Raw genomic sequence first — 15,639 nt, 5'->3', positions numbered from 1 at the left:
AGACCCTTAACTGATATATGTTGCATCTACTCCCAGAAGGGATTTTTTTTTTTTCTGGAAAGTTTGGTTAAAGATCATTTGAAGATAGAAGATGAAACACACAAAACTTCAGGGAGATCACATTTTTATTCTTGATGCCTTGAAATTTTAGAAGGTTTTTTAAAAGGTTGTTATGAATATCTGGCCAATCACATATATAGATATGCAAAAGATTTAGCTGCTAAAGACTACTTTTTTTCTGTTTTGTTTTGTTCCCTTTATGCAGAATAGCAGATATTTTTTTTAAGAGGATTAAAGTAGACATTGATTAAAATGTATGAAAAAATTTGTTCCAGAAAACTGAGCGCAACCTTTTTACTATATCAGTTTATACACACAAATTGACTTTCTGACTGATAAGGAGGGCAGGTGGTAGACGAGCAGGGAGGAAGGAACAGCATCCTAGGAGTGACGACAAATGGTGCTGGAAGGATCCCAGATTATCAGCATAATGTAGGAAGGGGGTGGAGGACAGCATGCAAATATCCTTTCCTGTGTGCAGCTTGTGTGAGAGCCATGATGGATGTGGGGGATGAGGCTAAGCAAACGTAATACTGACAAGCTGTGAAAGGAGGAGGTAGGTCATCAAAAAAGCCCAGGAGACTGAGGAAGAGAGACCGTATCATAGAATCATAGAATCATAGAATGGTTTGGGTTGGAAGGGACCTTAAAGATCATCTAGTTCCAACCCCCCTGCCATGGGCAGGGACACCTTCCACTAGATCAGGTTGCTCAAAGCCCCATCCAACCTGGCCTTGAACACTTCCAGGGATGGGGCATCTACAACCTCTCTGGGAAACCTGTTCCAGTGCCTCACCACCCTCACAGTGAAGAACTTCTTCCTTATGTCCAATTTAAATCTACCCTCTTTCAGTTTAAAGCCATTACCCCTCGTCCTATCACTACATGCCCTTGTAAAAAGTCCCTCTCCAGCTTTCTTGTAGGCCCCCTTTAGGTACCCGAAGGCTGCTATAAAGTCTTCTCGGAGCCTTCTGTTCTCCAGGCTGAACAACCCCAACTCTCTCAGCCTGTCTACATAGAAGAGGTGTTCCAGCCTCTGATCATCTTTATGGCCCTCCTCTGGACTCGCTCCAACAGGTCCATGTCCTTCTTATGTTGGGGGTCCCAGCACTGAACGCAGTACTCCGGGTGGGGTCTCACGAGAGCGGAGTAGAGGGGGAATCACCTCCCTCAACCTGCTGGTCACACTTCTTTTGATGCAGCCCAGGATATGGTTGGCTTTCTGGGCTGCAAACGCACATTACCAGGTCATGTTGAGTTTCTCATCAACCAACACCTCGAAGTCTTTCTCCTCAGGGCTGTTCTCAATCCATTCTCTGTCCAGCCTGTATTTGTGCTTGGGATTGCCCCAACCCATGTGCAGGACCTTGCACTTGGCCTTGTTGAACTTCATGAGGTTTGCATGGGCCCACCTCTCAAGCCTGTCAAGGTCCCTCTGGATGGCATCCCTTCCCTCCAGTGTGTTGACCACACCACACAGCTTGGTGTTATCGGCAAGCTTGCTGAGGGTGCACTCAATCCCTCTGTCCATGTCGCTGACAGAGAAGTTAAACAGTGCTGGTCCCAATACCAATCCCTGAGGAACGCCACTCGTCACCGGTCTCCACCTGGACATCGAGCCATTGACTGCAACTCTTTGAGTGCGACCGTCCAGCCGATTCCTTATCCACCAAGTGGTCCATCTGTCAAATCCATGTCTCTCCAATTTAGAGACAAGGATGTCATGTGGGACAGTGTCAAATGCTTTGCACAAGTCCAGGTAGATGATGTCAGTTGCTCTTCCCTTATCCACCAGCACTGTAACCTTGTTGTAGAAGGCCACCAAATTTATCAGGCATGATTTGCCCTTAGTGAAGCCATGTTGGCTGCCACCAATCACCTCCTTATTTTCTATGTGCCTTAGCATAGTTTCCAGGAGGATCTGCTCCATGATCTTGCCGGGCACAGAGGTGAGACTGACTGGCCTGTAGTTCCTCGGGTCTTCCTTTTTTCCCTTTTTAAAAATGGGGGTTATGTTTCCCCTTTTCCAGTCAGTGGGACCTTCCCCGGACTGCCACGACTTCTCAAATATGATGGATAGTGGCTTAGCACCTTCATCTGCCAGTTCCCTCAGGACCCATGGATGCCTCTCATCAGGTCCCATGGACTTGTGCACCTGCAGGTTCCTTAGATGGTCTTGAACCTGATCTTCTCCTACAGTGGGCAGTTCTTCATTCTCCCAGTCCCTGCCTTTGGATTCTGTGACTTGGGTGGTGTGGCTGGAGCACTTGCTGGTGAAGACTGAGGCAAAAAAGTCGTTGGGTACCTCAGCCTTCTCCATGTCCCAGGTAACCAGGTCTCCCGTTTCCTTCTGGAGAGGGCCCACATTTTCCCTAGTCTTCCTTTTATCACTGACGCACCTATGGGAGCTTTTTTTTGTTGCCCTTGATGTCCCTGGCCAGATTTAATTCTATCAGGGCTTTAGCTTTCCTAACCTGATCCCTGGCTGCTCGGACAATTTCTCTATATTCCTCCCAGGCTACCTGTCCTTGCTTCCACCCACTGTAGGCTTCCTTTTTGTGTTTGCATTTGTCCAGGAGCTCCTTGTTCATCCATGCAGGTCTCCTAGCGGTTTTGCCTGACTTCCTCTTCGTTGGGATGCATCGCTCCTGACCCTTGGAGGAGGTGAACCTTGAATATTAACCAGTTTTCTTGGGCCCCTCTTCCCTCGAGGGCTGTATCCCATGGTACTTTACCAAGCAGATCCCTGAAGAGGCCAAAGTCCGCTCTCCGGAAGCCCAGGGCAGCGAGTTTGCTGTGCTCCCTCCTCGCTGCCCTAAGGATCTTGAACTCCACCATTTCATGGTCACTGCAGCCAAGGCTGCCCTTGAGCTTCACATTCCCCACAAACCCCTCCTTGTTGGTGAGAATGAGGTCCAGCATAGCACCTCTCCTCATTGGCTCCTCTATCAGTTGGAGAAGGAAGTTTTCATCAATGCGTTCCAGGAACCTCCTGGATTGCTTATGCCCTGCTGTGTTGTCCCTCCAACAGATATCAGGGTGGTTGAAGTCCCCCGTGGGGACCAGGGCTTGTGAACGTGAGGCTGCTCCTATCTGTCTATAGAGGGCCTCATCTGCTCGGTGTTCCTGGTTGGGTGGCCTGTAGCAGATGCTCACTATAATGCCACCTGTCCCTGCCCTCCCTTCAATGCTGACCCATAAGCTCTCTGTTGGCTCCTCATCCATCCCCAGGCGGAGCTCTATGCACTCCAGCTGGTCATTGACATAGAGGGTGACACCCCCTCCTCGTCTCCCCTGCCTGTCCTTCCTAAAGAAGCTGTATCCTTCCATTCCAACACACCAGTCATAGGAGGCATCCCACCACGTCTCTGTGATGCCAATAAGATCATAGCCCTGCAGGCGTGCGCATGTCTCTAACTCCTCTTGTTTATTCCCCATGCTATGTGCATTTGCATAGAAGCATTTAAGATGGGCCCCTGATGAAGCTGCCTTACTGGCTGGAGTGGCTGGAGTTCCTTTGTGCTGCTCTTCAGGTGCTCTCCTGATGACCTGTGATCCCTCTCCAGGCTCTGGGCATCTATTGCTGGCACTAGCATCAAACAGGTAGGAGCAGGATGGCTTGAAGTTCCCCTCCTCCAGCAACTTTAGTTTAAAGCCCTCTTCACCAGCTTGGCAAGCCTATGACTGAAGATGCTTTTCTCCTTCTCTGACAGATGGACCCCAGCAGCCCCCAGTAGACCATTTATGTCCAGTATCATTTAAGACAAGTATCGTTTAAGTCCATCTTAAAACTGGTTAAATTATTTATTTCTGTTCTTTCTCCTTATTAGATGATTTCAGATCTTCACTCTGAGCCTGCAAAACTTACTTTGAACATTCAGGGAAAATCTATTCACAGGCTATTTTCTAATCCACCTTGAATTATAGCTAAGAAATTAAATCAACCTCCAAACCTCCTCTAGCCTTCTTTTCTTCGCTCACCATGCACTTCTCTACCAAGGAAGTGGCGAGGCAAACACAGTGTTGTCTGTTAATAAAATGCACATAGATAAAAGACATAAAATTAACATATCACAAGATTATAAAATCAAAAATTCTATTCAGTCTTCTGTTCCAGTAGCCTCCCTGCCAGTTATTAGTTTGACCTTTGCAAATACTCTTTGCAATACATCACATGGTTATAAATCAGAGATGCCTTCAAAACTGCACAGAAATCTCCAAAACACTAAAACAGCCTTAAAGTGTAAAGTCACGCATTCAACCGCTGGTAATGCAGTTTAAAGTGTATTGGTCTCCGTAGGCTTAGAGAGTACCATTTTGCCTAAGGTTGCATGACAAGTGTGGAGTGCAGCTGGAGCAGGACCCAGTTTACATGACCTGTAAGTTCCCTAGCTCTACAGGCACTCTCTATCTTCTTGCCACTCATTGCCACGTTCTCCTTCATTCCTAATTTATAACCTCAAGCTTGTCTATGGTAACATTTGTAAATTTTAGGTCTTTAAAATTGCAAGTCAAAAAAGGAGATAGGGGATATTTTTAAGGACTGTGTAGCTCAGAGTCTAGACTTTCCTATCCACAGAACAGACCATTAATATTTTAGCTAAAAGAGTAATTGGCAGAAGTAAGATTTGCTCTTCTTTATCACTCAGACATGCAGAAAGAGGAAAAAACTCCAGCCGCTAGTAGTTTATGCCATCTACTATCTGCTAGGCCACAGAGGAGCCCTGCAAACATGATCTGTGGGTGCTTTTCGTGACTCTGCAGTTGGGTTCAGTCCAGGGGATACAGGCAAAACTGATGTTCATTTGGCATGCCTGTGCTGAAAAGCAGTGATACTGAGCGGGTGACTCTTGGGTGTGTCAAAACAGAGGCAAAATTGTAGTTTCTGTTCCTCCTAATCTAATGTCAACTAGTACACGAACGCCAACAACAACTTACCGCAGTTTAACCATTTGCTGCCTCTCAAGCGATCCACTGTAAATGACATGGGACGTACTCTCAGCCTGCAGTAGGGACAAGGCAGGGTGTTCCTGGGAAAACCTCAGCGAAAACAAACCGCTTACCGAGAAGCTTGTTAAGCCCCGGTAAATCTATCTCATTCCAGCACCTGCCCTTAGCGCTGTCCTCAGATGGCCCTTGACAGCACAAGAAAAGGCTCCGCCGAGTCCCCAGGATCCATACAATGAATGCAAAAAGCAGCTTTGCTTTTCACCTTGCAAATCACTCCCGGCATATGCATCGTCCTCTTTTTGCGTTTCGCCTAAATCCAAGGACCTGGGGTATTTAGGCACCTAAAGCTGTAGATAGGCAGCTGCGGGCACCGATGTGCCTCTCCAGATCTGCCCAGAGGCCTTCTGCCTAGATGCTGTTAGCAGTTTTCTGAACCACATCCCTCTTTGCCAGCTCACGAGCCCATTCATCTTCCTCTAAAAAATGTTGCAGAGCAGTTAACAGCTCTGTGAGGAACTGTTGACATCGCTAATGTTTACGGATTAGAAAATGTTAGTTCCGTGCAAATTATACTTAATTACTGTTGTAGGATAATAATTATTTTTCATTAATAGAGTCCTAAATCTTTGAAAGCCTTAAATACTGTATATCTCATTATGTTACACAGTACAAAACCAGTGAAATCCTTTCATTAATTCATTAATGATTAGTTGGAAAAGCAATGTGACAGATTATTATACATGCTACCAAGTACTATTAGTACACTGATATACACAGCTTAATTTAGAACTTTAATATTAGAGTTTTAGTTCTTCAGCCATGGAAATTGAGTAGAAAATGACTATGAAGATAAATTTTCATTTGATATTTTTTCTTCAACTGCATTTTCTACCATGTACTCCTTCTTTTTTATAATTCAAACAGTAAGAAAAAAAAATATATGGCTTTAACATGGAGGACTACTTTTTTTTTTAAAAAGTATCATTTAGTTAATGGACTTCCAGTCAGGTAAAATGTTAAAATCAGCAGTGCCATACCTTTTGAAAGTGGTGAACCTTCTCTCAATCCAGTTGAGAGACCAGGCAGAACCACTTAAGCAACTAAATCAAGCCTTTATCTCTGGACTTCTACACTCTCCCAGTGCAAAAATGCCAGGAAAATCAGGTTAAAAGATTTGTGAAAGGAAGTTAACAAACATCATCTTATTAGAGAGAGAAAGAGAGAATGAGAGAGAGCATGAGTCTTGTTCTCTACATACTTTTGTCTCACGTGGAGACAAGGGGGTACCTAGCATATAACGCGTGCTAATACAGCAATCTGGGATGGGTCAGGCCAATAGCACCCTAAAAGCTCCTTTATCACCCCCGTGACTCTGCCCTGCAGATCTACACCTCAGGCACAGACAGCTGCTTGTTTGGGTAGGAAAGCTGGGACCACGTGCTGGGTGGTGAGTGCTACCTGAGCCAGGCTCTGCTCTGTTACCCCCATGTGCATGACCAGACCGTTCAGGTCATTGAGTCTAATTGAACTGGCATTATCACTACATATGAATAGTAGATGACTGAAGGAAAAGATGAATGTATTTCTGCCTGAATGCACTCTTGCAGTAAACCAAGCCAGGATTAAATTCACATGCATTGTTGCTTTATTTTTGTAAACTCCACATAAAACATGGAGTCCAGCCGTATGAGAAAATGTCTTTAAATGAAGGGTCTGGAAATGTCTGTTGGCAAAGAAGATGTTTTGTGGGACATTCTGCAGTAACTTCTGCTTGGTGGACAGGACTCTTTTTCTCTCTTAAAACAGAAGGAGAAATGCACAGATCAACTCCTCTGCTTAAATAGAATATTATGGGAAAATGCACTGGAACAACCCTTGGAGGATACCTGTCAGCCACCAGGCATTTTCTTCCTTTCCTAGCCCTGCATGGTATTGAGTGGTCTTTGGTGGTTGCAGGACTCTACTCAGTTGTACCTACATTAAATAGCTCCAACTTTCTAGAAAAACTTTGTCAAAATATAGGCTTTCCGTTCCACAAGAAAGTCCGACCTTTTGAAATGTGCTTTGATCACACTGCAACATCAAGTCATGGAGCTCTTATTACACCTGTGCCAAGTGAAAAAAAAAAAAAAAAAGACTTTATAAAAATATTATAAAAATTTATTCAAACCTTTTCTAATGTTCCATTTAAATTTTTAATGTCAAATTATAATACAGGAAAGCACTGAAAAAATGAAATCAGAACTTGGTGGCTTAAACAAGTTGAAGTCAAAGTTTCAACACTTTCACATAGAAAATGCTGTTGATGTTGTATGCCTGCAACAATTTTGAAATTTCCTTGAGTCTACTGTCCAGTAGAAAGCTCTCCCATCAGAAATGTTTTGTATTCATGAAGTTATTCAGAGCAAGCAGTTTCACATGCTCTAACGAGCTATATGTGAAGACAGAAGACATGCACTTAACCAACAAACAATTTTTTTTCTCCACCCCAGACTCAACAGAATGCAAAATAAATTCCATTATTTGCTTCATTTGCATCTTTTGGGGACAGTAATGTATGGTAAACATTATTAGTGCTTTACATTGACATCTGTCTGTGGAAGAAGAACTCAGAAGTTAGTCTTACCACAGGGTGTAAATTATCACTGACCTTCTGAAAAGAGAGTCCCAGACTGTGGCTGGGAACACCAGGAGTGGGGATGTCCCTGCAGGCCAGCCAGTCTTTGAGAATCTTTTTTAATGCTCATTGTAAATCCTGAAGATATACAGAAAACTTCAGTTTCTGTGATGCTTTCTAAACCACAGGAATATATTTAACACATTAATAAAGGGAAAAAAAGCCAAACAAACCCTAGGAACAATCCAGTTCCTGTCATCTCTCTTGATTTTTCACTTAGTAGACTTCTTTATGGATTAAAAAACTTTTCTTCTTCTTCTTCTTGTAAAGAGTGTTCATTGAAGCTTGGCCAATAGATGGTATCACCCTTTCCAAAGTCTATGCTATGGGAGGCCTATGGAAGCATATCTGCTCAAGGCATTCATGCAAATTATTACTTACTGCCCTATATGCTCATAAATTAATAGCTTCTCTGTGGATGAAAAACAGAAATTAGACAACCATTAAGGTTGAACAATGTATAAAGAATATTAAATATTAATATATGAAATGAAAAAATATTGCAAGAGATATGAATAGATATGCCAGGAGCATAACAAGCCAAACCTAGGAATGTAAATAATAAAAACATGTTTTCAGCTAGATATTCTGGATGGTTTAGTATTCAAATTAAAGTTTGTTTTCCCATTCAATAAAAACAAAACAAAAAGTATTTACCGTTGTTGCCTTATTTGCATGAGAGTTCATTTTCCTCCTGTGAACAGAAACAGATCTTTAAGCGGAGGCGAATCAGGATGGAAAGGCCACTTTCTCATCGGTGTGTTTTTCAAGGAGCATTTCAGTGAGGTGTGGATGGCAGCTCTGCAAGTTCAAGAGCAAGAATACCCCTTACAATTTTAAGTGTTATTTGAATGAATAATTGCGAAGCTAGCTTGTGCATTTTAATGACTTGTGTCGGCAGCAACTATAAATTGAAATGGAAATTGGATGAAGAGTTTACTTAATAGTAGGATAAGGTTGCCTGTTGCTGAAGTATTGCGGCTGACTGCATGTGTCACTTGTCTCTGGCAATGATGACTCTCGTTAGAGGCCCGTCGGAGCTACAGGACCTGTCATTTCACATGGCGCAGCAGCCGTAAAAAATCATGTTAAAAAGACCTGATTTCTTGGTGGATCCAAGTTCATTTTTTAACTCCATTACACTCTGGCCAGCTTCAGCTTATTTCTGCTAATTCTGAATTAAATACTACTGTTCTGTGTCCCCATGAGAATTATTGCAAAGGCGTTCTGTATGGATTTTAACCTTGACCATAGATTGCTTCAGCCAAACCAGTCCTTGATTCAGCTTCCTGTTAGGTCCCTCGGAGTGACAAGTGCACCCATTATAAATATCCATTTAGTGAAACATTGGATGGAGCATGCCCTTGCTCCCATAGACTCAATTTTATACAATTTCATTTAGACATTATGATGTTCATTTCCAAGAGCTCAGGCTGGACTGTATCACAGGGTACTTTCCAAGAACTCTAAATCCACTCCTGCCTAAACCCTCGGTGCGAATCCTACCAAGATACAATGGCACCTCACTTTTAAATTGTGTACATATAGTTGTGCGGGCTTCGCTTTAGTTAGGGTACTGAATCTGGGCTGTTCCCATGCTGTGGGCTGTTTTGTGGGATTCATAGGAATGAGAAAACAGTCAGAAGGAATCTGGTATGTTTGGAGTAGGCAGAAATTGTTTCTCAGGATAGTCCCAAAACAGTCTAATGAACATAGATACCTGAGGATTTCAGATCCAGATACTTGGTTTAATCAACACACGCACATGCACGCACACACACTCAGAGCACACCCTGGCTCAGAAAATGATTAATTGCTAAAGTTTTTTATTAATATCTATCATGGAAAAATCCCAACATGCATCTTAGGAAGGAAAGCTCTTGGTTCTGCCTGCAGTTTGAAAAAAAACTGAATCCTGACTACATTTCAATGCTGGTAGGAAAAATGTTTCAAAATGACTGCTGTATTTTTATAAAACACAATAAGCACACAAGGCAAGATACTAATCCTTCTAAAGGCACATGAGAGTAAAGTCTAGCTGTCATAGTGTTTGGGGCTGTGTCCAATGTCGAGAAAATCCAAAATAACATTGCACAACTGTACTCTCAGACATAAGGTCAATCAGGTTCAGCTCCAAAGGAGGTGGCATCTGTTACCTACCTCATGTTTTTGTAAATAGTCTGTTTTTTATGTGACAAGTGCAAACACAGATACAAATTAATGGGAAAAGAAAAGCCCCAATTGTCCATTTGTGTCACATTGCAAACTGCTGGGTGAAAAACAGCCCAGCATCATTTAATCATGCTGTTTTCCCTATCCTTTTTCACTCATTACATTCATTACTGGTCACAAAAGACTGCTCACAAAACAGCTAGTGATTTTAATTTAATGCATCCTTTCTAAAACCTGCAGGGAAATTAAAGGAGGGAGCAACCTGGAGAGGGCTGGGGAGCAGGAGGGGGAAATGGGGCTTGGCACATCTGAAGCTTTAAATGTTAATAGTCAAACATTTCCCAAATAGATCTGAGCTGACCCTAAACACATTGGGAGGGCTTAACTCATTAGTTTGCAAATTAAGTCAAATTGACACAAGGAGTTTCCTTGCAGTGCCTTTAAATCTCTGATGGAGGCTGGTGAGTGACCTCTCAATCTGACAGGCCAACAGTTGCCAAACCATCTCAATATCACAAAATCCAATAAAACAAACTACCCAGGCAGATCACCAGGGACTGGTGCAGGTTTTTTTCCCCACATCATTATGCAAAAGGTTGTTGTCGCCACTTCTACCTAAATTTACAGGCATCATTGGTTTACAAAGGGATAACTAAATAAGAGAGCAGTAACCAACAAATCTAATCAAGACAGGGTATCATATTTGGGAAGCATGACAATATTTGGTTGGGGCCATAGAAAGCCCATGGAGCACAGCTCACCTGGGGGGCATTGCTCTAGCAAATGGCTCCCTTACAAATTGTTCCACACTAGCCAGTATGGGGGCTTTGCTGGTAGATTTGCTCTTTCAAGTCCTGTTTCCTCATCTGCTGAAAACAATAGAAAGGCTCCCACCGACACTAGCAGGGTGAGAAGAGAGAAAGATGCACCGTGAGGGAGGCTGAAAGGGGCTGTTCTGGCATGAGCATGACTTGGGACAGGGCGCAGCTCACCGCAGCTGGAGGAATGGGATTTATCTCCCGAGCAAGGTGTTCACACTGGCGTGTCTGCCCGGGAGCTGGATGCCTACGTTGGCAGAGGCTGGGGAGCTATTGCTCTGCCCAGACAGAGGTGCCTGCCTCCCCCTGAGCTCCCTCGACCCCTCTGACCAGATGTCCAGCAGCTGCCACGGGAGCCTCAGCACCCAGCTCACCCCAGGCTCCCGCACGCTCATTTGCCTGAACCCAGACATTCTGGGTGGCAGCACACAGCTTTTGGCTTCACCAGCCCCTTCCATGAGCTATTTGCTTCCTCTTGTAGAAGAAGGTGCTGCAATCACTAGCTGCCTGCTTCTGGCTAGAAATGATGCGGGAAGAAAAGCCCTGCTCCCACAGACGAGCTCCAAAATACCTTGATGGCTCCACTATCTACCACTGGGAAAAGCTCTTGGTGGCTGATTTTGACAGCAGGTTGTCAAGGATGCATCACAACAAAAGGACAAGACTTCTACTTAGTGTTCAGACATATCACAGTGACCTGGGGGAAAAAAACCAAACCAAACAGATTACAAAAGTGTGAAAGGGCTGTTTAAATGTGAGTTTAATAAGGCAGATTTGTCCAAAGCATACAGAGTAAAAGTCCTCCAACACACTACTGTATGCATCTTCCTTAGGATGCAGTCCAAAGTCTATTGGTCTTGATTTGACTTCCAAGTCACTTGGCTTGGAAATCAGTCTCAGTGCTTATTTTATTCTTTTTCATATTCAAAGTGTGGTTCTGGTATTTTACTCAAGGCTCTCCAGAAGATTTAATCTGTATTCTCACACCTTCTACTCCCTTCTGCCAGAAACGTGTCTGCTGTGGTGCCCTAGTCAAGTAACTCATGAGTTACCAGTTAAATGCTCGCTTATAACCATAATCAAGGAATGAAGGCAAACAGCCTTGGGAGACCAATTAAGCCATGTGGTTCTTCTGACAGACCATGTCCTAAAGTACAGCCTGTTGAACACAAAAGGGAAAAATATGTCCTTCAGAAATATTTCTCTGTGTCCTAGCACTAAGGATATGGATATGGGAACTAATTACTGACGGCTAGCTGAAGTGTGAATGTGCCTCAAAGCTGGCTTGCTTTAATTGCTTCTCTCCCCGCAGTAAATTCTCCCTCTCTAGGCTGGCTGTTTACCCCTCATTTACTTGCTGAGGAGGAAATTCTCCCACATGTATCCCACAGTAAGAACCAGTGCACTGGCAGTTATTGCAGGGCAGCTGACTTTCACTAAGTTTACACCTTGTCCTCCCTCACAGTATCTTGTTTGTGTGACTATCCCATAAACCTAGAAAATTAATTTAGCAGCAAAAAATAGGGGCAGTGAGCTAGGTCTAATAAAGGACTTCAGCACTTCCATGGCTAACTGCCTGCCCGGTGTGGAGACCAGAGCCCAGCTTAGGAGTCCAAAATCTCAGCTCAGCGTCACCATCACATCCAACAGCGGGTACCACGATTTGTCCTGTTGATAGCTCAGTATTGCCTAGTGGGTGACCACAAATCATTCCTTTGGTGCTGTAGCATGAACCGTGTCCCCTTCAGCTTGACTATTTACCTAACAGAATTATTCTGCAGTGCAACCTGGTTTTGTTATCCTGGCTGGAGTTCCTGTTTCCTCCTAAAAAATAATTTTGATAAATAACTGGACACATTTGCCTTTGGGGGGGGGAAGGGAGGGAAGGCCATAGGAAATGAGATGTTGAACACTTCAGTCTGCTCTGCCTCATCGCTTATTTGCTCTCCTTTGCCTTTTACTAATGGGTGTTATACTTCGCTTTATTCTCCTTTTATTTCTGTTGTCTTGAAGAACTTCTTTTGGTCGCCTCTTATGTCCCTTGCTAATTGAAATGCATTTTATGTCTTAGCTTTTTTGATTTTATCTCTGTCATATAACCCTCAGTTTGGTGGGAGAATTTTAACAAGGGGGTTTCCAAGAGGCTTTGCAGCTTCTCCTGCCAATGCAGCAAACCATTGTGTTGTAAACACATCCAGGGCTGCCTGACGATTGTGGGTTATTGTGTTCCTCATACTAATTACCCTCTATAGGGAGAGAGTGTGCAGAAACATTGTAAAAACCTTGTCTTCTCTTCCTCCAGCTTTTTGTTCCATTCTCACACCCTTGGTGTCCAGCTTTTCGCCACTCCTCAGCATCTCAGGCATTGCACAGTCCTTTTTGTCTGCCTCCTCTTTTGCAACGAATGTGGCGTCTGTTTTCTCAACCTCCCTTCCCTGCTGAAACACCTGAGGCCTCCTCTCATACTTGTTGCTCTTTTCTGTTCTGTTTCTACTGCTCCGATGCCCGTCTTGTAAAACAGCACCTGGTATAAACACATCATTTCAGGTGTGGTCTTACACTTTTCCAGCTGCTGCCAGGCAAGAACTTTATTTCCAAGTTCAAAAATGCTCAGCTCTCATCTTGGATCGTGTTCAATGGTGCAGCAGCTCTGTCGGGATCCTCATCCTGGTCATTCAAGAAAAATCCTCTTGTCTGTGCAAACATGCTCAGTCACCATTTGCTGCAGCGAGGTACCCTTTACACACAGTTATTTCTATTTGCCTTTTTAGACTCTAGGCATGTTAGGATAAGAACTATTCACCCGGTCTTTCTGCAATAGCAGCCCTCACATTATGGCTGCTACCGTAAGACACAATAATAACTGTTAATCTGCTGAGTGCTTGAACTAGAAGAGCTGCCTTACATGGCTGAGAGAAGCTCTCTCGGTGTCTGAAAACCCACTTCTTCACATGGATAAAATGAAACCTATGGGAAGAAGCTTTTGTACAAGCTTTTAAAATTTTAGACCTCTGAGATAAATCAAGGGCCCAGCCCTGAACTCTCTTTGTGAGATAACCCCCCACTAATTTGACAAAAGAGTAACCCGTACCAAGGACACCGAATGAAGCCCCATCTAGTTTTTAATGGCCCTTTCAGCCCCCAGAAGCATCACGCAGCCACCAGGTACAGCAACGTGCCCAAGTCGTGGCCCAGTGCCATCCCAGGTGAGACTCGGTCATTTCTCCCCATCCTACCCTCCTCCTTTCCCCCTCTCCAGCTCTGGGGAAGGGCCTCCGTGGCACCCACTGCAGCAAAAAGCCAACGCAGCTGGGGTGAGCTGATGCCTGGAGCCTTTATTTAAAGGAGGACGAACACAAACGCCCCCACTGCAGAGAATGTTTTTGGCTCCCTAGCCCGATCGTGGGGTCTGGGAGCATTGGTTTCCACCTCGTTGGAGAGAGGTCAGCTTCATCGAGAGTTTGAATGGTGGACTTTGGAGGTAAAATACCCTCCTGAATGGTGACGGGGATACCTGAATTTTAATTGGTTTTTACATGCAGGAGAGTGGAAATTGCGAATATAACATGCAAGAACACCTTCTGTATTTCATTATTTGTGGCAGGTATTCAAAAATCAACAAAACTTTTAAAAAAATCTGTACGCATTTAACATCTATTATCTCTTTTCTAATCCTTTAAATCCCTTAATTTACTCCAAAGATGTTTAAACTGTTATCAACCTCTTTTGAGGGCTCTACATCTTAATCACAACTATATGACAAATATTTAATGATATAGTATGCATTTGGCAAATACTTAGGACTCAAATGATAATACCAAAATAGAGGTTTCATATGATTACAGAGACTAAGGGATTAGAAATCAGATTTAAATGGGTCCAAGGGGCAAATTCAAAGACTTCAAACATCTTTTTAAAAACAAGATGCCATGGTTTGAAAAAAAAATTTCTAAAATGAATTTGCCGATGATGTCTCCTCCAGAAAAATTCTATCACTTCATCAAGCTTATTTATTTATTTAAACTGCCTTTGAAGCTCTTTTATTTCAAGAAAAAAAAAAAAAAAGAGTTCAACTGCATACATTACACAAGGGGAAAAATAACACCCATGTAAAACCTCAGTGGGAACTTCCTCTTTTTCTGTTTCGTAAGGAGTAGACATTTCCCCAAAGCTGCTTTTGAGTTCTGTGGTAAATTGAGCCTCCAGTTAAATCCTTCTGAGAGGGAATGAAGTGCTGAGAAATGACGCATAATGACAAGGTGGGGGTTTGATCTCCACGTTGAGGCAGTGAGCTTGAGGAGCATCTGGTAGAGCATCCACACAGTGACTGGCTCTCAGCAGCGGCTAATCCTGATGAGGTCCAGTGCTCAGTGCAGTTGCCCACACACGGATGAGCAGTGCCATCCAAAGTGTCCAGCATGTTCAACATGGCCCCACAGGGCTGGCAGGTACGCGGCACCTCAGGGAGACCTGTGACCTGGCATAGCCTTGGCTGGACAGCTGGTGCCAGGTTAGAGTTACAGGCTTGATCTCCCCTCAGCAGGGCTCACCAGGCTAAGGCACTGTGCTGATGTGACTATATCACTGCCATTTCCAGAGCTGTTTTTCCTGGAGCTGGCTTGAGCACTCCTGCACTATGCTGAAGGATGCACTATGGACTCACCGAATCAGGGAATCACTGTTCCAGGCTAGCACATCTCCTCCTCATCTCCCTTTTTTCCAGGATGAGATAAGGTTGGGTCTGAACTTGTGGGATGTTCATTATCTCCAAGAGCTGCTGAGCACATTTAGGATCAGGTTCTGCAATAGTTTTAACCTTCTGTTCATTATTTTTTTTTAATCCCGAGTTAGATTTCGGCTACTTTCGTGCCTGGAGCTAGCTTGCTAGAGGTTCGGATGATCGCTGGTGCCAGAAGAAGGGAGGGAAAAGGAATGCACAGCCCAGGGTGGGGAGGGAGGGTG

The sequence above is a fragment of the Gymnogyps californianus genome, chromosome 1 (genome assembly GCF_018139145.2).
Source record: "Gymnogyps californianus isolate 813 chromosome 1, ASM1813914v2, whole genome shotgun sequence".
Taxonomy (NCBI): domain Eukaryota; kingdom Metazoa; phylum Chordata; class Aves; order Accipitriformes; family Cathartidae; genus Gymnogyps; species Gymnogyps californianus.
This window is presented reverse-complemented; position numbering follows the sequence as displayed.